The sequence below is a fragment of the Empidonax traillii genome, unplaced genomic scaffold (assembly GCF_003031625.1).
Source record: "Empidonax traillii isolate 1590-97213 ecotype Southwest subspecies unplaced genomic scaffold, ASM303162v1 scaffold17:size2698205, whole genome shotgun sequence".
Lineage (NCBI taxonomy): Eukaryota > Metazoa > Chordata > Aves > Passeriformes > Tyrannidae > Empidonax > Empidonax traillii.
This window is the reverse complement of record NW_020955210.1, coordinates 1,812,168-1,838,129: the sequence shown is the minus strand read 5'-3', so window position 1 is coordinate 1,838,129 and position 25,962 is coordinate 1,812,168.

Below are 25,962 nucleotides of genomic sequence, written 5' to 3'. Positions count from 1 at the left end.
CTTCTCTTTTCTGAAGGCAAGGGGAAGTAGAAGTGATGCACACACAAATCAGACAAAAGACTGGGGGAAGAAGAGAGGGGAGAATGGAGCAGAGTCACAAGATTCACAAAATCAGGGAAAAGCTGGACAAGTCATCCAATAGCCCCACTCCAGGGAGGAGGATGCTTTGCCTGCTCATGGGTGGCAATGGGCAAGCATTAAAAGATATAGTGCTGGAGATGGGCTCCTGGTCTCCTGGCTTCTGCTCTTGTGTGCTTGGTGGACCAAGGGCTTGAACCCTATGAGTGTTCAAGGACCCTGAGAGGTTTCCATTCCTGGACAATCCATGGGTGGGGGGGCAGATTTGTTAGAGGTAAGTAATGGGACAGCACTGACCTAGTCCATCCCCATTCTCTTCCTCATTATATATAGACACAAAATGTCCAGGCCCTGGCAGGCTATTAATCACAAGCACAACTGCATCTGAACTGAGTGTGTGAATTCATGTTGCTAGTCCATACAACATGGGTTTACAGCCACCTGTTTCTCTGTGTGAGTGCCACACGCAGTGCAGTGTGACATTTAGCATGTTTGGTTATAATTCAGCACTGTGATGCAAGCCAAATTAGTAACCTTTTTCCTGGTAGCCATTTAATAACAGTCACAAATGGCCCGAGGAAATCCCCATTTGTACTAAAGACAATTTAGCTGACACAGATGTGTTCATCTACGCAGCAACTTCAAAGGAGGCATTTTCACAAATATGTGCTGCTTATTGCCTTTCTGGTGGCATTTGTTGCTGCTTCCTGCAATGCTTGGTTTAGATGGGATCTTGTCTTTACGGGCCAAAGGAAGGGTCAGCCCGAGTGAAAGGCCACCCCTTCTTTTTCTTCTTGCTAAAATCATTATTCCAGATCGATTTTATATTCCCATATTTGTTAAACATAGAAATCTTAGATCGTGGAAAGCATCAGCTGGTGCACTGCACAGCCTTTTATAGACAGGGCTATTGCTTCATTGTTTGAAATAAATTAGGAGACATTTAAAAAAGTGAATGCAAACCTAAACAATAATTTTGGTTCACTTTTCTCTGAGGTTATTGTCTTAGCTAGATACATTATCTATGTTGAAAATACATGAAATGGAGGTATACTTAACGTTCAAAGTCATATATTATCAAGATAGAAGAAGGTGAACTCTTGATATATTGCAAGTCTTTCATACCATGAAATAACTATTGCCTATTATTTTACTCCTGACGTTTTTATTTTTAGGAGAATTTCATTTGATTTGTATTGCTGACACCACTGATATGTTGTTTCCAGTGACCTTACATCCAAAATCAGTAGGGTGTGACATTTGATGGCCCAGATAAAAAACATTAATAGTAGAAGAGAGGGATTATTTTCCTGGTCATAAATTAAGTTTAAATAACTCAGAATTTATTTTTAACTCTCCAGTACTTTTTACTGTCTATCCAATAAATGTATTTATTACTGGAAGCTTGGTGAAGCAGTTTACTAAGATCCTTTTGTACAGCCTTGTCTTTCTTTTTGAGGCAGTGTTTGGTACCAAGCACTGCTTCCCACAAACAAAAGGGGATGGCTCCCAAGTAGCAAATTAAAGGGAATATAATGGCAGCAGCAACTTCTGTTATGATGAACAATAGCAGAGTCAGGCTCAGAGAATTTTGCAGCATCTTTGTTAACATACTTCGATAGACATTGATATAAGCACTAAATGCATAGTATAAATATTAGTATGACCTAACCTGTAGTCTTATCACACCTATTCACAGTCCTCCCTACACAAATTGCTCTGCAAATGTTCTCTAGAGATGTTTTTTCATGAATGCCAGGGAACTACACACCAGAATGGTGTGTATTTCTACACTTCAAATACATCCAAAGACCATGATCTCCAGATGCCAATTGAAAAGGTGAGAGAGAGAGAGAGAGAGAGAGAGAGAGAGAGAGAGAGAGAGAGTGTGTCACTGACCAGAACTGCTACCATCAGTCCTTGGGATACGGGCACCTTTATGTAAAGGAGTTGTATGGCTGATGTCTCAGCAAAAGCCTTAAAAGCCCTGGAAAATCCCCTCTTCTTTCCCCTCTCTGATAAATTGTTATTGGATTGTTTTGACAGTTTTTATAACAGTGAAAAGAGAGCAATTGCCATATAGAGACTCTTAAAAGACAAGATGGGTTTCTGCAGCATGGGGTTGTACTCTGTGTTCCCTCCTGTCATTTTTTGTTGCACAAGTCTGTTTAGGAGACCACAACATCTCTTACACTGTCCGTGGATGGTGATACAGCATCTGTTTGAATGGCTTAGTCCTAGAGGCACTGACAACAAAGCAGGGTCATGGAACTTTTTTGCTCTTCAGGAAGGTCTTGCTGGAATTTTTTGATACAAAGTGATTTACTGAAGCAAAATCAAGCTCTCTGCCTTGCTCCTTTCCAAGGGAAGAAGAGGGAAGCATATTAGTTTGCCTGATTGAAGATGCTTTCTACATTCTTTCTTTTGAACAAATGCCATCTGTAACTTTAGCAGGGCTGGAAAAGCACAAGAGGTTTTGGTTACAAACATGTGAGTGCTGCTTGCATTGTGAAAAGTCTTATCATAGCCAGCTTTTATTTTATTTACCCTAAGTTGTCTCAGGTCCAGCCCTCACAGACCCAGTCTGTGGGCGGAATTTACCTCTCCCATTTTCCAGGCACAATTCTTGTTGCAATAAGGCAAGGCAGCATCACTGCCACAGCCTGAATCTCAGATGCTTCAGGGAGGTCCCAGCATACTTGGCCATGAAGAAGACACTGCCTTTTAATGGGATAGTGGCTGGCTGGAGCAAAAGATTTTCCTATTTGTGACTTCTGAGAGGGATTCAAAGCAGGTCTGGAGTGTGAATCCGTAGCTGAGGCAGAAAGTACATGCAACAGACCTTTCTGCCCACAGCTTCACACTGCCATCTGCCCTGTGTGTTCCGGAGCAAGCCATCAGATAACCTCAATCCTGAAACAAACAGGTCTTGGAGATACATGACTGCTAAAAATGAAGTGTATAACTTTGTTGTTTGATTTCTCAATTTTTAGGATGAACTCAATTCATATTTTCCTCTGCAGTCAAAAGGTTTGTTTCTGAAGAGTTTAAGTTTGGGTATTTGGGGTTTTTTGAATGATTTAAGCTGGCTCCTGTGTAATCTCTTGATTTCAACATCAGAGTCTCAAAGAAAAAGATTTGTAATAGCATGAGCTGGCAGCACTCAAACTGTGTAAAAGCTGTTTGTATGTACAGATTTGTGTGTCTTCTTTCACTGAAACTTTTTATACAGTTGAAACCTACTGATTTCAGCAGTCTACTGTAGCTGACTTTCTGAGGAGAACCAGGCCCCATGAATTCAAGTTTGGTTAGTACTTTTCAAAACATTTCCTATACAAGACAATCAGTAGAAGAATAATAAACCCACCAGTATTTTTCTTTTACAGTTAATTTTCCTAGACTCATATGCTGCCGCTGAACTGGTACTGGAGTCATGTATCAGAGGGCTAATGAGAAGAAGGAGTTAATTTCACATCATCCCGTAACCCTCTTCTCCAGAGAACTGGTGGAATTGGAAAGCTTGTTCCAGGAGGGCATGGAGGCGTTTGTCTCCTTCACCTGGGCACTCCTCAGCAATTTTTCCTTGGGCAACTAATGGTGGAGCGGGAGGATCCCAAGACACATCTGTACCTCATGTCAGCGGTTCACCATCCTCAGTGTGTATGATGCCCACTCTCCATGTGGCTGGGGGAAAATGTGAGGCACCTACTCCAGGTGCCATGGGTGTACAGGTGTGTGAGGAGCTGGGGAAATTGCTAAGTATGTCTTCCCCACTATCTAATCAAGAGTCAAGGGATTTCATGGGCACTAACCCACTCTAAGATTTGGGATTGCTCTTTCTTTCTCCTTTCACAGTCCTTACTTGGAGAACATATGAGATTGTAGGGGACACTTGGATTGTTGGATACACATGGGGATTTTTGTCGGGCTAGTGCAAAAAGGATGCAACCAGCAGAACAGCACTTCAGTAAAGTGATAGACTGGCTACAGATACCATTCTGCTTCTAATGAGATCTCCAGTCTACCTCAAAAGAGGGAAGGCCGTTATGAGAAGAGAGATGCCCCAGCCCTGGGGCGTGACAGAACTCTCTTCTCTCCTCTCAGACATAGGGCAAAGCTGTCCTGCTACACCACTAATCCAGCCCTGGAACATGATCTGCGGCCTGAAGAAACCTGGGCTACCCAAAGGTGCCTAATAACAGCTGCTCTTCCTATTTGGGGGTGCTTGTGTCCACTATAAATGCAAATAGGAAGGTGAAATAGAGGCCATGACAATAAATGGCATCACCAGCATTCCTTAAAAGATGTATCCAGGTCCTGGCTTGCTCTGAACAAGTAGTCTCAATATATCATTCTCTCTTCAGCTGCTTTGACGATCTTGGGGGGTTTTACTAACTGTTGCACATGTCAATTTTTCACAGTTCACATTAGTTCCTGTGTCTGGAAGTCAATATTCCAACCATTAATATATAGCATGGTTTTACTGTGAATTCATGAAGTATCACTGCAATTAATTTTTCCTGTTAATGACATGATTTATTAATGAAACAAGGTTCATCTTGAAGCTCTTGAAAAAGAAAATAGGGTTGATTCTCCCTCACAGTAGCATAAAACTCACATTCGATACAGATTGTGAATGACATTTTAAAACACTACCAAGCCAAGGAACCCAATGGGGAGAATGTTCTTTCATGTCCTTGTTTGCCCTTTTCCAGACAACTCACACAGAGAAATTAGAGACAGATTAATAGCAAAAATCTCCACCCCAAAACAGAAAAAACCCAAACGTAATACAAGACAAAGCCAAAAACCTCCTTATAAGGAAAATCACATGAGCCTTCTATTGTTTTGCATCCTCTCAGTCAGGAGGAATATAGTGCTGAGATGTAAAAAGTGGAGGTTGAAAGGTTCTTGGAGAAGGCTGAAGAAGCACTGCAGTATGTGCCACTGAAGCAGTGCCTGAGGCACAGAGTGTAAAAATGCATTAGTGTGGGGCTCAGATGATGGTATACTGGCCTTTTCCTTTAATTTGCCATAGGTATAAATATATGGTATAAATAATAACAAAGCCAAACAAACAAGCAAAATTGAAGTAACTGCTACCTCAGTTACACCTGTAAAGTTCACTTTATGTTAATGGACTCCATATGGTTGCAGAAGCTCTTTGCTTATTTTCTGTATAAGCTGATGTTTTCATTTGTTGGATTTTGTTGTTGTTTTTTTTTTCTTTCTTTAATAAAAGGCTCTAAATATTTGCTGTTGGAAGAGAACAACGCAATGGGAGGCTCTGAAGTGATATTCATAAGAACTGCGAGCACTGACTAATTGATTAACCAAGAGTTCTTGAAGAGAATGATTTGATTAGGGTAATTTATAGAGATTGTATCTTTTGTCATCATTTGTCTTTGAAAACATAGAAGAAAACTGCTTCCAAGTGCATGTAGCCGCTGGCATGAGAGATGGTGTGCACTACATCATCAGTTACAGCAGACTGCTCAATTTTGTACCTTTCCAGCTAGTCAAATATCCAATAACAACACACACATGCACACACACACAAGTGCTCTAAGTTTTTGCAGACCAAACTTTTCCAACATGGGCTTAGAAAAATATTTGGGGTTGTTCACTGCTCTGCTCTCTGTAGCATAAACATTTATTTAAATGGGGCTGTCTTTTCAGTAATGAAGAATGAAGGAAAAACAATGGTCTGATTTTGACAAATTAACTTGTGATTTGGAGAGTCAGTGAAGCAGGGAAGAGACATTCCTAACTATACTAATTAAATGAGCTTGCAACATTTATTTTAATGCAATGGAACCAGCCATATGAAGATGAACATTTTAATTTATTTTGCGGTGACATTATGAAAAATTTCTCTGCTGCAGATTATCTACAAAAACAAATCTCATCAGCACCTAGGTTTGTGCATGAAATTTACATCTCTCACATAAGTTTGACCTTCCCCAGTGAAAACAAATGGAATGTGCTAAGTTAAAAAGTTTCTGCAAAGGTTGTCTTCCCATTGATGTGGTGGTTTATGTTCAAATTACCTCTGTGAAAAACATTCATTTTTCATGGTGCAGTGTAGATGAAAAACTCTGAATCTGTTCTAAGGGGAATGCAAATATAGCTCATTAGTTCAAAAACATTTTTCATGAACGACTGCTGAGTATTTTCAGGCAGATGAGAATGTGCAGTTTCAGCCAAGAATGAGCACCACATGTCCTACTAATTGTTTTTTAAACTTCCCTCTATGGCATTCAATAAGTCTAGAAACTGTGAAGATTCCTGAAGAAAAAAAAATTATAGCTATCCTCTTTTACAGCATATACTGGGTCTTTTAAATATACTGTTCAGTCTGAGAAAAAAAATAGGAGCATTAGCTTTCAGATGGGCAATATTGTCATATGCAGGCACATGACATTTCTCTCCTTGAAGTTTTTTCAGGTTTCAGTAATGAGTAGGAATATTATTTATGGAGTGCCGTCAACAGAGAGAGTGTTGTCCTAAGGTTCATATCAGTGATGACGTTACGAAGTTGCTGGCAGTAGGAGCTGCAGGAGTTCATTGAGTTTTGGGATTTTAACTACATTGAGTAGCAGTAAGATATTTTCACTGTTTTAAATTACTCTTTAGCTAAGATTTTCTTCTCTTCTGCAGTCCTTCCAAAGGTTTGCTATGAGATAGCCTTAAAAAGCAAATTTGAGCAACAAGTCAGGCTTCCAACCTTCCCTCCATGAATCTGAAAGATGGAACAATTAAAAACAAGAAAAAATTGCTCTATTTAAAAATTGTTTAATTTCAGGGTCCGATCACTGGTTGTATATCTCATGTCTCTGAGTGGTGATCCTCCATCTGCAATGTGCACCCTTCTGCTCCTCCTCACCGTTGTGGCAGAGGATGACTCTCCGTAGGCTGTTCTGCAGACCCACCTGAAGAGCTCAGGCAGGTGTTTTTACCCAGTCACCTGGGCTCAGGAGGAGAACTGCCCCTGTCAGGGCTGACAGGGGTTTTGGGATGTCTAAAATCAGCAGCACAGCGCCAGCCAAGCCAAAACAATTAGGGCATTCTTTGGATGGGATCCTCTTCACCTGGGCAACTCTGCAGCCCGCAATCTCAGCCTCAGAGAGTGTGCACACCTCCTTTGCTTTCCAAAATTAATGCTTCTTAACAGACCATAGGTGTTTCTCTTTTATTTTGGCGCTTTTTCTGTTTCTTTGGAGTGTGGGATCATCTTTTCAGGCTAGTTACAAACAAAATCCAGCCAATTGTCATGAACTAGGGTTTCCTAAAGCTGATTGCCTCCCTTCTTTCTGCCTCTTGCCTGATACCCATGGGCCCTTCTGCAGAGGGTTTCTTCCCCACTGAGAGATCAGCAGGCCTTGGCATGCTGTGAATCATTTTGCTCACCCGGACTGAGCTGTGGAGATCTGCCCATAAACAGAAAAGCTTGAAATGGGATGATTGCAGTCTTTCACTCAGCAGAAACTGTGGATGGTTGTTAGGCAGGAAACAGGTTACTACTCAAAGCTGAACTGGAATTTGACTGTAACAGTCATATTAACAAAGTATGTGAGTCTTAATAACAGTCAAGTATGGAAACTTCAGCAAGTCAGCGGCAAAAATCCTGTTGCCCAAGACCATAGCCCTGTTTTTTCACCTGAAATGCACTCTTGTGCTCCCTAAGTGTTTGCTAAACTCTTGCTCATTACTTTTTGTTCAAGATAGGAAACTATCAGGTATTGAATAACTAACAACACTGTCTTGTACACTGTTAATGCTCTGTTGGCAGGTGTCATGCAACCATTTCGTTTTCTTGATATAGGATGTCAGTCGCTGCTTTTCTATTTGGATCTTCTGAGATATTTTTTCTTTTTTGGTGGCCAGTTGTAGGAGGAGCTATCCAGACAACACCAGCCACGTGGATGATAACAGAAGAAGAAAAAAATACTAAAGCAAAAATATTTTGGTCCTGGGCTATCCAGAGCTAAGAACAGTTTGTGTGAAAAGAATGACAAGGTCGAGCTGGAAAGCTGCTTGAGGCATGATTGTTTTTTGTGACTGAAAGCAGTCACATGGATGTGTGTGGTATGTGTAGGAATGAGAAACATCTGGCCTGGCTTGATAGCTCAGACCCCTCTTCTGTCTATATATGGGATAATAAAGTTCCAGAGTTAGTTCTACCTAGACAAAGCCTGTCTCCTCTTGGATTCATTTGCCACAGCCAATCTTGCAAAGAGGTCTTATATAATAATAATTTTTAGTGTTAAAGCTTCTTTATCAGACCAAAATATCCTCCCAGTCATGCACAGGAAGGTCGTCTCCTGCAGGTATCACTGTCAGGATTGCCATAGCACTGAGACAACAGCCCGTGCTCACACCAGCAATCTTCCATCCATGTGGTCCATACAGAGATAAAACTGCCTGTCATACTGAAACAAGGGATAAGTCTCCGTGCTTCAAAATGAAAGATAGGAAAACAATTTTCTGTGGATTTAATGGCATCTGCCCATAAAGTGAAAGAGCCAGGACCTGACATCCAGCCTTTCTCCAGGCTCTCCTTGATGGTTAGTGTTAGTCTTAGAGCAGTGGCAAATGTGAGTTCCAGTAAGAGATTTGCAGTGTTGAAGAAAAGTAGAGGTTTTATATAGATTTAGAGAGGTGGTGGACAGCCTTTCTGTTGAATATAAACTGTAGCACTCAATAACTCTGCCTCTAAAAATCACTGGGCAATAATTATACCCAGAAATAATAAAGCGACCACATTGTGCATTGACCCCAACAGAAGAGTTAGATGAAGAAATAAACCTGCAAGACATCTAAAGCCACACAAAAATGCCAGTGTATCATCTGACAGGACAGAGAAAAATATCTTCTTCTTGTGTTCTGGAGTTTTTCAATTGAGGGTGTTTCACTGGTCTTGAAACATGGAAGTATTTTATTATCACTGATACTTACACATCCCTTCTTAGTCAACAGCGAAGCTCCTGCTCACAAGTCTGAAATTTCCAACCATACTTACATTCAGCCAAAACCACCAATACACTAAGGTCTCACAGTACCAAACTCATCCACAGAAGTACTTTCATGAAGCTGTGACTTCACCAGCAGTGAATCTGTCCCATGATTTTCAGTATGCCATTTGCAAGCAATAAAAGCTGCTGTCATTCTTCCCATGAAATCCCTGATGAAAGAAAAAGATGATGCATTTATACAAAAGCTAGCACATAGACCTTCAAAAGGAAACTTCTGACAATTTGCTTTTGACTCCAAGATGATGCACAAAAAGTTATTGCTCTTTCTGAGCTCATATATATATATCTTGTGTTTCTCTTGAGGAATCATTTCTCTTCATTCACCTTTTTACTCTGTTTAGGCAATCAGATTAATGTTGTGTCTGGACTGGGTGCTTTTCTGGTTTCATGCTGTGAAGCTAGCAGCTCAAATAATGGGAGGAATCCGTTCAAATGGGGAGAGGCTTTATTTCTCACCAGTCTTCCTGACTCCTCTAGAAACTGCATTTCTTCCCCTTTTATTTGTCCCCTCTTCCCCTTTCCTTTTCTGATTCCAATTACCCTTTAGCTAATAAGCATCCAGTAATATTACTGTCTCCTTCTGCCATCTATAAAGAGCAGCCAGTTGCTTTCATCCTGATAAATATTTATTTTAGGCCGAGGTAAACAAGGAACAGCCCAGTGAGGCTTTCTGCTGAGAGATTAATCTATGTGTGCTTCTTCTGTAGGAGCTGCAGCCCAGTGTTCCTGTGGAAGACACTAAACAGTCAGGAATTGGAAAAGAGTGGGCTTAAAGGTTCCCCAGCCATCCTCCTCGGTGACCATTGGCGGGAGGCATAGCCAGCAAATGGACCATGTGGTCAGGATGCCAGGGCTAACTGAGGGCTCCCAGCTGCCTTGGGAAACTCTCCAGCCCACCCAGGACCGTGCAGGAATTAGAAGAGTCTGAAGCTTCTGGTCTGTGGTGACAACTCTCTGAAGACTCCCAGATATAACCCTGGTGTTGCCAGTTCTAGCTTTTTTTTTTTTTTTTTTTTTTGGAACTTAGGTGGCCAGGGCCTGCCTTCTGCTGAAGTTAAACTGGCTGTAAATCCCTGTTCCAGTGCACATGTCAAACCAGGACAGCATTGGTTTCATGGCTGACTAATAGGAAGTGGTGTGTCTGATCCTGGTGGATGGCTTAGAGGTCCTCTTGAGCCTTGCTGAAATTCCTGCCTTTTCACACTCCTGGTGCTTTGACTTGCACTAATTGCTGAGTGGCTCCACTAACAGCCTGCAAGATTTTTTTCCCATAAGGTGCTAGTCTTTGGATATCAGGAGTGCTATAAATGGAAACTAACAGGCAGATATGAAAACAAGTTTTGTGCCTCTCTCATTTTCTTTGTCTCTCTGTCCTTTAGTGCTGTATCAGTTTGCAGGAGATTAATTTTATGTAAAGTTTTACATTTCAGGTTGTGATCAGCATTTTTTTTCTCTTGGTTGGCTCTGAGAAAACATATATTCAAGTTTGGGAATTCATCATGTCTGATTAATGATGTGTATATAGAGCTTCCTGTATCATCTTCTTTTTTTTGGTCTTTTTTATTCAGTTGTTTGCTGTACTCCAACCCTGCGGATAGATGGTTCTGCAGTGATAAATGTAAAGTTTGCATAAGCCATGTAACAGCAGGACAGCCTATTATCACTGTACATTTTCCATGGCTGTGCAAACCTCTGTAGGCTATTTTATTGCTAATAGATCCACAGAGAAACAGTAGTGATTTTATGACTCTTTTTAAAATGGAAATTCATGTTTGAGAAATACAACTGGGAGGAAACAGATGTAAACCACTTAAGCATTTGCAGAAAATTGAGATGCACACTCTTATTTACAGACCCACATCGCCTCCATCGTTTTATTTTCAAAATTAAAATAAGCAATCTGTTTGCCATGGGAAATGAAGAACCGTAAACTTGTTGTTTTCCTGTCACAAGGCAATGGCCAGCATCACTGTCTCTGTGCTTAATGGCATTGGAGAAAAGGGATGACAAGTCCCCCTCACCCCAACTTTATTGTCTATAACACATTCCCTTTGTAATCTGTGTAAGAGGTATGCAAGTGGGTAAGATTTTAGCATAACCATGTGTCTGAATTCACATTAAGTTATAAAAGCTGAAATGATTGCCCAACCTATTATAAGGCTTTACCCAAGTATTTAAAGCTATTGGAAAATCTATTTTTAAACTTTAATAGCAAACAATTGCAACGCATTTACACTCATGCCAGAGTGCTCATGTGCTCATTGCCTACACCATCAGAAAATACTTCTCTCTTTTTTGCATGTTGGTTTAAACTACTATTTTGAGGGCCAAGCACCCCATTGTAAAATTATTATAAAATACCTTTATAAGTTCAGTTCAAAATCATAAAACCACCTGCCAAAAAAAGGCAGCTTTTAACTTTTAGTAGATACAATAATACTTTGCACTGATCTAAAGCCCAGCATCCATGGAGACTGGAGCTGTATACCTTCTTATTCCTTTCTTAAGAAAGGGGCATTGCATATATTTTACAAATAACTAACCACAGACACAGAGCTTTGGGTCTATATTGCGGGTCACTGAGGGCTGAAGGCTGGGAGAGCACCCAGTCAGTCCTCTACTTCTCAGTAGTCACCACCACCCATGTATTTTTTCAGCCATGTATTTCTGAATTATCGCTTGTTTTCCAGGATTGCAAGGGGACTGCAGTGTTAAAGTACTTAAAAAGGACACATAATATACTACCATATTTGAAGAAAGCCACTGAGCAGTGTAAAAACTCTACTTTCAAAAGCCTCTGATATCTGGAATGTGAAAACCCCCCAAAAACTTAAGCATGAACTTGTAAATGAAGAGAGAGAAAAGCCCCTCCTCTTACATACTGGCATGCTGAATGTTATATGAGAACTGTGTCTCATAGGAAACTTTATGATGTCCTGTGACAGCCAGGTGTCTACCTGCAATAACACTTCCCTACAAGAGCTCCATACCCTGGGAGGCAGGAACTGCAAACACCTCCTGGCCACAGCACCTTGCTGTAAGCTGACCTCAAAGCCCAGATGAAGCCAGGTCCTTTTCTGCAGCTCTTCTGGTAGTCACCTGGACACTGTTGTCTTCAGACAGCCTTGAAACTGTGATGAGGCAGCTAGAAGAAGGTGGAGGACATCACTGAGATGCCCAACTTGCTCATCCTTCTGTGCCATAAGAAGAAGAAAAGGAAAGGAGAGCCGTTTTTATCAAAGGCAAAGCCATTGGTGTGCCTGGATCTTGTCAGCACAGCTTGCAAGCAGGAGAGGAGTAGGAGTAGCTAGGGAGAGCAGAGCTGGCAATGTAAAATGCCCAGGGAACAAGGATGAGAGCTCTCAGAGAGCATACCAAGGAGAAAGAAAAATCAGGTGTCAGGAAAGAATGGCCTGGGGAACTGGGGAAGCAAAACAGCTGGGATGGAAGAACTCCCATAAAAAGCAAAGCCAGACACGAATTCCACTTTTGGGAGGAAAGACTGAGACACATATTGCATTAAGGAAAGCTAAGAACACAGAGTGCCTTCCCTAATGTTATTCTTCCATGCAAGTGGTTTCCATAGTGATGTCGCTTGATTGCAAGCGAGAGAGGAGATGGCCACAAGGCAATCTCTGCTAGGATGCTGTTCACACTATGAAAAAGCACAAGACCTCAAATCACTCAGAGAAAAAATACCTCACTGGAGTTGCTTGGTCCCCGAAGGAAGGAAAAGCTCAAATAGCCTTTTGCTTCCCCTGGGTACAGTCAGGACATTTTCCCTCTCCATCCTGAAAAGCCTGCAGAAAGCAAAACCTCTCACTGACCTTGCTATATCTGCCAGCAACAGGCCTGCTGCATCCCAGCCCTTGGGGTAACCAATCAGAGAACCTGCTTCAACCCTCCAGTCCGTCACAAACACTGTCAGGAATGACACCGGTAAGCTGGAAAAGCCAACAAAATTTCACACAAAAATTGAAGTGAAAGAATTCTTTCTTATACTTTCCTACACTTCACTCAACACTGATTAGTACATTAAAGAGCTTTATTGACCCCTGGCAGTTAAACGGAAAGCTTTCTTGTTGTAGCACTGAAAGAAGGGACAGATTTTCCAACAGCTGTCTAATATCTCTGTCAACATGGAAATGAAATAGATTTAAGGACCTCAGAAAAGCATCTGAACATTTAGTGCCCAGTAATAATGCATTCCAATTTCCACTTGCAGAAACTGGAATTACTATCATTCTGTTCTACCAGCTTTGTAAATAAACATCTGGCACAACTTTATGTTTAGGGAAAAAGAAAATCATCTAAAAGGAGGCTACTAGCTGACCATCTCTTTATTAACCCAGCTACAGAGGCACAGTGTTTAAAAAATGCTACTGTGAACCTGTGTGTCATGTTCAGGCCCACAGGGAAAAAAAAAAGGTAACAATAAATAACCAAATAACAGAATAAATGAGAGTCGATTTCAGTGGGATTTGTGAAACACACCGGAACCCTTCAGATCCGTGTACAGCAGTGCTCAGATCAATGAACAAAGTAAAAAATATCACAGTGTTTCCATCCTCCAGCTGCACACAGCACTCCTTGTTCTTAGATCAAGGCACTGTGATAAAGAAAGATCAAGCAAATGTAGCCCCAGGTCCTGTGAACAGCTGTCAACTGCTTTCCTTGGTCCAGCCTAGCCTGCTACAGTTTATATCTTAAAACCAACAACAAGATTAAGCAATTATTCCCTATATGCTTGTTATTGTCGTCCAATAAAGCAGCATCTAAAATAATAGCTTTTCTCCTGCCACCCAAGGTTGAGTACTGCAGAAAAATGTGTTGAAACTGATTAGGTTACAGAGATAGGCCTGCATAAATAATTGCTGAAAGTCACCTAAGTCAAAATAATAATAGCAGAGAAAATTAACTTTCAGATAGAAAAGCTACATGTCTATTTGCTCATTTGTATACTGAAGACTAATTCAGCAATTGAAAAATACAGTTCTTGAGACAAAACAGATAACCCATGGATTCATGGTGATAGCTGTTACAAAAAGTAGGTGTACCTTGAGATCAATTGGCCATGAGAAGTTTTAAATTCACTTTTATTTTTTTATTATTATCATATAACTATGTTAAGATTTATACAACTTTCTAGGTTGGTTTGCCCTGTATGTCAGCAAGGGAACATAGATTCACAGATAATTAGGTAGAATACTTGAAGCAGTTCAAGAATTCCTTTCATGCAGTTAAAAGGTGTCTTTCTTTTCTTGAATTTATTTTTTTTTCTGTCTCCTATCTGTCATCAGTTACTTTCTTCAGAACTGGCATACTGTACAGAGTAGATTTCTTCAATAAATACCACTGTTGTCATTAAAGATCACACTTCTCTGTGCAGTCAACAGCAATTTGAATGTGGAAACCTTCGTGACAATCCTCCCTCTCACAGGAGAGGAAATGTCTTTGGTCAGTATCTCATCCCTTCAAGGTCTCTCTTCTTGGTCCTGAAATAATATTTATAGCCCCATTTGTCTTGTCAGTGCCATTCCCTCTCCACAAGAAGGAGCCAGTTCAGAGTAATCATTACCACCATGTTTTATGCAGGAGTCTACATCTCATAGCAAATACTCCTCCCGGACCAAGTTGATGAGAGTAGTGTCGTGTCTGCTGAGCACTTCTGCTGTCTCTGCCTGGCTCATTCAGCATGGCCAATTGGTCTCCTTTTCTATTTTTACTTCAGTTTTTGTATTACTATCCCAGAAATGGATATGTTTCAAGTAATGTGACAGGTTCTCTCTCCTTCTTGACTATTTTATTATTTTCAGTGAAATGTATTTTGTACGGCTTCTTTCGCTCATCATCATAAACACTGAATAAGTAGATTTTTCCTGGCAAGTTAGAGAAGTCTGACAATTCTGTATTCAGGGCTGAATGCAAGTTAAAATACATTGTGCTGATCCACTATGAAAAAAAGCAAAACATGCAAAACCTCCCCTAAAATCTGACATCTCACAGTCACAAAGGGACTTTCCTGCCAACAATTAGGCTGCAGTTGAAGGTATAGTCCATCACTTTTAACTCTAGTAAAAACCTTTCTTATAATTCCAGATGAGCAAATGTATTACTCCTTTCCTACTAGTAACCAAAGAATTTCTATATTTTCATTCACATGCAGAACCTAATTTGGGCAGTGTACATCTGATGGACTTAAAGTATTTGTGAGGCATATCAGTGCTGAACTTGGAAAGTTTTAATTTTGAGGAGCATTTCTCCATAATATTTATACTGAGCCTGAAGTTACAGAGTATGTGGCTGGAGGCAAAGTTTTAGGGAGACTGCAAATGGCCTAACCATAGTCCACAGGCATGAAAATTGAGTCCCAGAATCCTTACTGTAATGTAAGAAACTTGGAAAGATACACGTAACATGGAAAATGCAACTAGTTATGAATATTTTTGTACATTTGGTTCCCCATAATCATCCCCATCCCCATGCTGACTGCCAAGGGTGATTCACTGGTTTGGTGAAATTTACGATCTTTGTCCCTCAGTGTTGAAGAAAATTGTTGCCTGATACTAAAAAGAGGTAAAGTTAAGTCGACTTGAGGTAGACTTTGAAGTTAATGAAGTACTTTACCTGCCGTCATGCACCCCGTTGCAGACTGTCCCTAGTTTACCACAATCATCATATTTTTCTTAAAGTTTTGCAATCTTCTTTAGCTTGTAGCATCCTCCCTTCCTTCCCTCCCCTCTATTACCCCCCGCCCCGCTCAAAGATTCAAGTCCTTACAGTTTTAAAAGGTGAGAAAATGTAAGAAAGGCAATCAAAAATTAAAAGGCAGATAAAAGGGTTGTGAATGTATGTGTATGTATGAATTTTAAGGAATTTCACTACTATTAAAACTGTATAACTGAAATTGAAAAATTAGTTTCTAAATCTCATCAATATTGGAATGCCTAGAGTTGGCAATACTGTGTGTTTTTTTACAGTAGTTCACAAAGCACTGCCCATCACAAGGGTCCCTGTATCCTGGAGACTTAAAACATGCAAGAGCATTCTGTTCCTATTAGATGCCCAGTATTCTTATCTAAAATCACATTTTGACCACAAAAGAGAAATTAATAACCTGTCACTCACCATTTTCTAAGGTAATTAAGGAGTTGCTCTAAACTGAGCATTGTGAATTTTCCATGTGTCAATTTGCTGCCACTTTTTAGTACAGTAGCTGAGAAGTCCAGAAATCAAAGAGATGCAGCGACTTCAAATGTGAATACCTAGAGCTGTGCTGTTCTGAATGAAAATGGACACAGAGGTGAATGCTAGCATTTTTCTCTATAGACTCCTTCACATGGGTGTGTTTGATGCTTTCCTCTATGGGGTCTGAAGCTGGAATTAAGTAATGAATAAACATGTCTTATTGAAACAATTTTGACATTTCAACTAAGTTTACACATTAATTAAGATGAGGTTGTCCTAGCCCCCCCCAAAGAGAAGCAGAAATTTGAGAGAACACGGTGGTTGAAGTATAGTATAAAAAGCTGTATGAACACTTTGTTAAATGCACAGATTTAACCCTGCTGTTTTGCTCCTAATCATTATTAATTGCCTCCAGTGGTGGACATTAATTTCCCTATTGCAGCAACATGCATCTTGAGTTTGGGCATATCCTAATATATCAAGTGGGACAGGTGATATAATTCAGCTGGTCACAGCTGGAAAGAAGACAGCCACCCACATGCAAGCAGTCTGTCAGCCTTAGTTACGCTGCAGACACCACCACAGCCTCCATAACAACATTGTACATTTATCTCTGGGGATAACTTTACAAGAAGTACAGCCGATCAGTTCATCCTATTTAATCTGTTGTTGTCTTAGCGGGAATAAGAATGCTTTTGCCTGGGCTTTAGCTCTGAATTTGGAAGGGGAAAAACTTGGGGCTTGTTGTACAGAAGAGCCTGACCCTCCCAGTTGCTAGAAAGGGGAGGAAGTTGGCATGGTGTCCCAAAACAGGGCATGCCCCGGCAGCCAGAAGTCCAGTGCTGGCATCTGGACCATGAGAGATTTGCATTCACATCCCTGAAGTACCCAATTCAGACTGGAACCTGCTTGACAAGCATTGCATTTGTAGGTTCACATAACAGTCACTGAACCAGAGCAGCTTTGCCAGTACATTAACTATTCTTCCACGTGTACAAGGGCATGAGAAGTGGACACAAGTCCACCTTGGAAGGGACTGGTGGGAAGATTCTCCATTTGAAGGCAAAAGATGCAGCTGCAAAAGCCTGCTCAGCCCACAGTCCTGGTGGGAGAAGAGTGCACCTTGCTGTCTACTTTGAGGCAGAAGTTTTCCTCCTAGACTCAGGAAGGACATGCATTTCCACAAGAAGTTTCTGGGTTTAACAATGGCACATATCCAGGTGAAGAATGTTTCCTTGAAAAAAAAACCCCTTGCCCAAGTGTCCTGATTATCTAGTTAATGAAACATGTAAATTACTGCTAGCTCAGAGTTCCTTTCCCAGTATGCGCTGTAACTACACCTCAGCAGCTGTTATAGTGTATGCACTGAATTTTAGCCAGAAGATAAAAGAAGTCTGAGGAAACAAAATACTGCATAAAAGGATCTTGGGATTTGGCCCAGAGGAAAGATGGGGTTTTAAACTAAGCAGAACCAGGTTCCACAGTTGCCTTTCTTAACTGTAATTAACTGTGATTTTTCAGGTGGCAATTACCTTTATTTGTAGCAACGAGCAAAGGATTGGCCATGGGGCTGTAAAGCACTTGGTTTAATAAGTATACACAAGTTCGTTTGCCTGTCCTAACCATTGCCAAAATGTACAAAATATATTTGTTCAAAAAAAAGGAGAAAATTTAGGGTGGTGAAAATTTCTGGAACAAAGTTTTCTATTTAAAATTTTGTAGTGAATTGTGAAAGCACCTTTCCAAAAGGTACTTTCTTCTTAATATAAAATGATGAATGTATTTTGGGAACCTAAGTGTCATGCTCCATTCAAAGAGGCTTTAAGACAGTTCTTATTTGGACCACCTTGGTCCAATTCCTGGTAACTACTTTGCTTTTGAGTTCACCACTGTAAAAGTGAATTGCAAGAGTTTAAAAAAGCAACTCAGTTATTTAACAGATCATGTTCTTTTGTAATAGACTGATATGAACTTGATGGGCCTTCTTTCTAGTTCTTAGTTCTTGTGCCTTTCAAATTATCCTAATCACATAGGTGTAATCCTCCAAGTTCTTGCTGCATTTTGCAGATATGCTTTATCATTCAAGGATGGCACCACAGAAGTGCAGTTGTTTAATGAATCAGAACATTGAGGTGAAACTAGTCCTTAGCATGTAATAACACTTTACACCAATCATTATATAGTGTGTTTTTAAATGCTCAATGATTAGGCTTGATACATTTAACCTAGCTGAAAACTCTAAGTACTAAAGATAAAGGAAAAATATGTTTATATGGCTTGGAAAGGATTTAATTCTTCACTACATCTGTGAATTATTCCATACCAGGTCTCCCAAACGATATCTTTTTAATTAGATCTCTGTTTCTTTAAAGGTGACATTCTGTCCTGACAGCATCTAAATTACATTGTTTTCTTTTTCTGTTGGGTCAACACATTGTCAAAGTGAATCACAGTGAATTCTCTCTGTCTCCTGACTTTGATCTCTGCTTTTTCCCGTAGAAGAGTCCAGGCTGTGGCTCAGTGGTGTTTCAGTCCTGGTCAACTACTGCAGGCATCCAGGGCTGTGTTTACCTCTTTCTTGTTCCCCAGCTTTGTTGGAAGGAGCCAGCATTCCACTCGCAGCGGATGGGTCTTGTTCTCTCTCAGCCTTCCTTGGAAAACTCTGTCTGCTTATCTCTGGACAGCTTTATATTTCATCTGGACTGGCACCTGGTTTGGAGGTCTGGAACACAGTGTTTATGTTCATCTCCTCTTTTTTTACCACTTCTAAGGAATGCCTTTTTGCAGCCCAGGAGCCAAGTGAAGGCTTGAGTAGGGGAGAGATTTGCTACAAAATCCAAGAAGGAAGGAAAATAATTCTGGATATGCTGCAGTTGTTGTCATGATCTCAGACAAGACTTTTTTTGTTATCTGGGCAGGAGTGTTTGGGTTAAGCTGCCAATGCCACACCATCACAAATCTCTCTGCCAACCTGTGAATCAGATGGTCACTATCAAAATGGGTCAATTAAACTGTTGGGTTGCCTGTTTTGGATAGCTTGGCTGAAGAGCCGTGTTTTAGCTAGAACTGTTATTTATGAGTTATCACAAAAAGATTCCAGTGTTATGATCACTGTTATTAACACAAGTTTAAAGGAACAAAGACTTTGTACTAAAAAGGAAACAGTCAGGGAGAAGCCTCACACAGTGGTATGTGGGCTGAATTCCTTGCAGCAGTATACATTTTCATCTTAATTAAAATAGTTAAACTGTGGAACTAGACATTGATGCAATATGTTGTTCCCATTCTGGAAATACATTCACTAAGAGTTAATAAATAATCTATGAATTCTAATCTTTTAAAGTCATTTCAGAGGGCTGAAGTCATCTGCTATAATTGTAAATGCAGTACCTCTGCCTTCACTGCATTCAAATGTAAAGGTGAGAAACTGATTAGAGGTGCTGGGCTGCTAGAGATAGATGTTCCAATTTAAATGCCACACCATTTGTTTTTAGCAGATTGAGACACTAGAATAATGTTTCCTTTTATTGTAAGGCTTTAGCCCTGGATTTCTACCTGCTTACCCCAGATTTAGCTGAGAAAAGGGATAAATTTTCTTCTTACTAAATTTACAAGGATTGCTGCAAGCAATACAGGCTGCCTAGATAGACCAGATTTTCCTACTACACAGCACTAGTTAACTGATGCCAGGCCTACAAGAACATCACATTCTCATTCTGATATCTGAGGTGAGTCTTGCTGCAGAAGTACAGTTAAAGCTGCTTTTGATGAATGTAAGGGCATTGTTCTTCTTTGCTTTGCTTTGCTTTGCTTTGCTTTGCTTTGACTTTAAAAGGATCTGAGCTGACTTACCTGGAAAATCAAGCTTTCCATGTCCAGTTTCAGATCCTAAACTGAAAGTACATGGCAGGCTGTAAATCTCCCTATGCAGTGGGATGACTAGTCATTGTTGAGTTTGGTTCCCACTTCTAGACTGCTACCAGTCTTGGGGTGGATCATTTAAAACTAGTTTGTGGGTGACTGTGTTGTCCAGCAGTTGCAATCAGAACTGCAGCACAGACGCTTTAACCTCTGATACCCATGCTTCCACAAGCAGGTTTAATTCTCTTGCCAACAGTCAAATTAGCTGACACAACGCTGTCAGTCAGTGCAGGCAAGGATAAGCCATGTCAAGCTTCAGATTCACTCATGTTCTGTCAGTTGTTTACTTTTGATGAAATGTCACGTTTTGGAGCATGACTCCCCCTCATCTGTAGCAAGTAGTGAGTTTTAATTGAAATCACATCATCAAAGGGCTGCAGTCAAGCACTGCTGTGATTTTTGGTGATCACAAGTCCAAAGGGAGTGACTTTAATGAAGCATAGAGCCCAAGAACTCCCCTGCCAAAGTCCCACCTAAGAGAAAACTCAAGCACACTTGAAAGTGCAGAAATACTCAGAGCAAAGATCAAACTTCCCTCACACCTCCTGGAGTGGAACAGAAATGTTACTCACTGGAGATCTAGCCCTGGCTAAACCTAGTGCAGCAGAAATGCAAGACAGGCTACACCACTTTCCTAGGTCATTCAATACCCCAGCATTTTACATGAATAACAATGGTAGCATTGTCCAGTGTATACATTATATAGAGACAGTCAAAAATGGTATATCGATGATAGCATCTTTAATAGCCATAAAAATAAAGTGAGGAAGACAGTGGGTGATAAATAAAGAACAGCCTGTATTGATCCATCTGCATTTGGTTTGTTAGATTTCTTATACAGTTCATGGGAACAAAAATCTGTCAGTTCTTCCTCCTTCAAAATAAACTACTTTCCATTAACAGGCAGCAGATGATCTCATGGGTTTTAAAGAAACATGCAAAGGATATGATGAAGATTATTAATATAGCTATAAATTTCATCAGCCTTGCCTCTTGAAACTTGGACATCTGCACTCAGCAATAATAATAGTAATAATAATAGTCTGAAGATCTTTTGTATCTCTATAATCTCTCCATGCTACTCACAGTTATGGTAGCTTTAAAAGTGGTACTTTAGCCCACCTGATAGGAAAATATCCCTTACAATGCCTTAAGACTGCATTAATCCTGGATCACATGTGAGGCAGCTTCATGACAGTCCCACTGCATCTGAGGACTGCCACGCTCACCTGGCAGGAGACAAAGAGAAGCTCTGCAGTTCCTCTGCAGTCATCTTGTGGAGGGCCTGGACTGTAGCTATCCCGGCCAGGTTGCCATAGGCAAATCTTTCCATGTATCTCTTCAAACCTGGTGACTGTTTCACAGGAAACTGTTAATCATATAGCAGCCTTGGGGATGCACCACAGCCAGAAGGATAGAAGAAAGGCCTGGTAGTGGAGGAGGTTTGAAAGCTTTTTGGTATGCATATGAATGCTGGCAGATTGTGCCAGAGCTACTGCTGTCCCCAGTTGTTGTTTAATCCTGAGGCAGCACACTCCTTCACCAGCCTTACCATCATCTGCCTCAGCTGTCAGAGGCTTCCACGCTTTCAGTGCATACTCTCTTCAGATATTGCTCAGCCAGAGTGCAATGATAAACCCCATGAGACCAAAGTGTCTCCCTACATTCAAGGTTGAACAGAGAGAGGAAGAATGAAAGCACAAATAAATGAATCAGGGAATCATAGACTACAAGGTGGGAAAGAAATCAAACTGACCCAGCACCCTGTCCAGCTGAATCTTAAAAGTGTTCCAACACTGGGGAATCTACCACCTCCCTGGGGAGATTGTTCTCATTGTGAAAAATGAGTGACTAATTATCATTGTGACTGATTGGTCTCATTGTGAAAAATCTTCCTGTTGTGCCCAATAGGAATCTCCTCAGAACTAACTTGTACCCCTTACCCTTCATCTTTTCCATGTGACTCCTTTTAAAAAGGGAGTGTCTATGTCCGTTGCAGCCACTCTTTAAATACTGGAACATGGTAATAAGGTCTATATTAGACCTTCTTTCTTAAGGCTGAACAAACTTGAAACAGTTCTCTCAGCCTCTCCTCATATGGCAGGCAGTCCATCCTTTGATCATCTTTGTGGCCTTTCTCTGGACCCTCTCCAGCTTGTCCACATCTTACCTTGCATAGCAGGGACCAAAACTGAGCACAGTATTCCAGGCATGGTGTGATAAGCTGTGTAGAGTTAATTTTCTTCACAGTGGCTATTAAGGGGCTGTGTTTTGGATTTGTTTTGAAAACACAGTTGATAATATACAGAAGTTTTTGTTATTGCTTAGCTGTGCTTACACAGACCCAAGGTCTTTTTGGCTTTTCATACTGCCACACTGGCAAGGAGACTGGGACCACATGGGAAACTTGGAGGAGACACAGCCAGGACAGCTGTCCCCAGACGACCCAAGGAATATTCCATACCATATGACAACATGCTCAGTATATAAGGTGGAGGTGGAAGAAGGAGGGAGGGAGGGGCATTTGGAATGGTAGCGTTTGCCTTTCCAAGTCAGCGTTATGCATGATGGGGCTCTGCTCTCCTGAAGATGGCTGAAGCTCTGCCTGAGAGCTAATTCCTTGCTTTGCTCTGCTTGCATGCGTGACTTTTACTTTCCCTATTAAACTGGTTTTATCTCAATCCATGAGTTTTCCAGCTTTTGTGCTTATAGTTCTCTCTCTGATCTCACTGGTGGAAGAGGGAATGAGGGGCTGTGCGGTTCTTGGCTACTGTTTGGGGTTAATCCATGACACAAGCTCTGAGTACAGGGGGATAATGACATTTTTGTCTCAGCTGGTGATGTTCTTGTTTATGTAACCCAGCATCCTGTCAGTTTTCTTTGCTGCAGAAGCACACTGTTCACTCATATTGAGCTTGTTGTCTACCAGGATCCCCAGGTCCCCTTCCACAGAGCTGCTCCCAGGCTGTGCTGCAGTCCTGCATTATGTTTTTCCAGGTGCAAGACCCTACATTTGTCCTTGCTGAACTTCATAATGTAGTTGTTAGACCAGTATTCCAGCCTATCCAGGTTTTCCTGCAGAGTAGCTCTCCCATATGAAGTGTTCACTTCTACACTCAGTTTGGTATCAATGGCAAACTTTGTGAGGGTACAATTGATGACATCTTTCAGCCTAAAGTGTATGTTGTTTTTAGCAGATTATTAGAAATGTCACAGTCTATTCAGAGGCAAGTGCATAGGGGATTTTGAAATGTGTGTGTACATGTATTTGGTGGGTTCTGTGTGCTCTCCAATATGTAAAATATTTTTCTTATTGGGACCCCTGGTGCTTGAGGCTACATTCCCAGAGCATTTGGGAGGTTTTTCATAGAAACTTCTCTTTCCCTCAATGGAGAGGATGCCTGAGCACTGAGTGCACACTATTTACCTTCCAGCTATGACACATGCTTACATATTTTGTACGGGAACAGCAACATTTCTTATATAGACAGCACTTAGAAAAATGGCTCAGAAATACTTCCTAGTTTCAGTTAATTCAAACTGTTGAACAACTTTTTTTCTGCTGTGTTTGGAGCATGATGCAGTTCTGACATGTCGCATTGCATTAGGACTTTGCACATGGTATTTGCTCATCTCAGTTTCAGGCTTCCTGCAGTAGGAACAAACTCATTTTCTGATCAGATTCCCATTTCCTGCCCCTGAGTCACAAGAGGAATAAAGCCCTGTTATGGACAACAAGATGCAAAGAGCCTCTAGAAACCCTCTGCTGCCACAGTTCGCCAGCTCCTTAAATTCCAGTTACTTCAGTTTTTTTCCCCAAAGAAATGTTATTGAAGCCAACTACTGGTTTCAATTCCTTTCCAGGTGAGTGTGAGATGAAGAAAGGAGGGAAGATCAGACAAAAACACTGGTATGCCACTTTTATTGACCATTTCTCACCTTGAAGCTGGTGGTGGCATGTGACACCCAAGGACCACAGCCAGAGTGCAAATCATGCCATTTCATTTGGAAGGCATTGCTTCATTGTGATGCTCACGTGCTGAAATACATTGTATTCTAATCAAGATCGCCTTCTAAGAAAGGAGTGATGGCATCTAAACCACCTGTAGTCCCAGACCCATGCTGACTTTTAAACCATACCATGGGGCTGACCGAGGAAGAATTTGTTGTTCCAGGCCAGAAGCATTCTGTCAACCTCGAGGAGCAAACAGGTGACTTCTAGCACCTGGAAAGAAGTTGAGCTACTACTATAGAGGGATGTGTTAGGTGGTACAGCTCCCATTGCTGCATGCCTCCTCAGCCTCCCCATGTATTTTACACCACTCTGTACTGCTTTTTAATATAGTTTCCAGCACAGTTTCAAGGAGGGACTTGGAAAATGTCAATCGTTATAAATGAGCCTTTAACTCAATATAATTGTTTGACAGATCTGAGTTCTTTATCCTGCTTGGTTATCACGTAAGTGCACACACACATGTACATACACTTAAATAACCTCTGTATTTTAAAACTGTGCTACTCTCTTTGTCCTTGCATCCTTTCCTCTAATGTTTATATCCCATTTTCAAAGGCATGCACTGGTATCTGATTATCTGTGTCTTTTTGAGTCTGCATGCAGCCATGCAATCTCACTGTTTGGGTAATGTTTCCAATTGACAGACTTCCAGCAGACTCACTCTGCTCTTCCATCCTTTGCCCCTTCCCATAGACAAAAATGACCAATGAAGCCCATAACTTACATTACATCAGATATTAGATCTACTTTCCACAAATTCCTTATAAAGCTCCCTTAGTAAAATTTTTTTCTGGACATCAAGGAGGCATTAGGCTAAAACATTGCTTATGTTGGGGGGGGTGTGTTAATTTAGTGTTTAAATTCTTTTTCTCTGTTGACTTCTTTTGTGGAAAATTAGTTTCCTATGTACAGCAGAATTTAACTGATCCATACTTCTATGATAAAGGAAAAAGTCAGTCTTACAGTAAAAAATTCTCCCCATAATGCTGACAACATTGTGTCTTGTAAGTAAGAGGCATACAGCAAAATTCTGACACCCAAACTTGGAAAAGATCATGCCATAAAAATAGATTTAGTTACTTTTTGTTAGTTCGAGAGCATTGTCAGAGATTACGAGAGAGAAGCAATTGTGCTTTGTAGGTTTGACCAAGTTTCATAGCACAGTGCCCTACTGCACCATGTACAGAATGGTTCTGGTTCAAATCCTGAAAAACTGTAAATGAACTGCAAGAGGCTCTGTTAACTTCTGTGTTTAGGGCCATCCTTCTGCCCTGCCCCAGAAGGGCCTTGGATCCACTGGCACATTGTGTTTTCCATATGCATCAAACCCTCGCAAGTGCACCCAAACCCGGAGAAATGCAAATTTACTGGTCAGCTCATGATGCATTTTTGATGACTGAAAGATGGTCTCAGATTAAATTCCAGGACTCCAAACCCAGGCCAACATTTCTAACACAAGGAATTTCCAAACCTTGCAAACCACAACATCTGGAGTTACAGCAGTCGTTGCAGGGCTTGCTTATCAGACAAACAGCCTCACACAGCCTGATGAATAACTCCCATCCTCTTTTCTCATCACCTCAGAACACAGAGCAGAGCAGCTCTGAGGGGGCAGCAAGGGCTATACCCCAACATTGCCCCCCTCAGTGTCTACACAAGGAGAGCCTGCCTGGGTGATGGGTGCATGTGTGTTGCTTCCAGCAAGGATGGGTGTCTGCAGCTCTG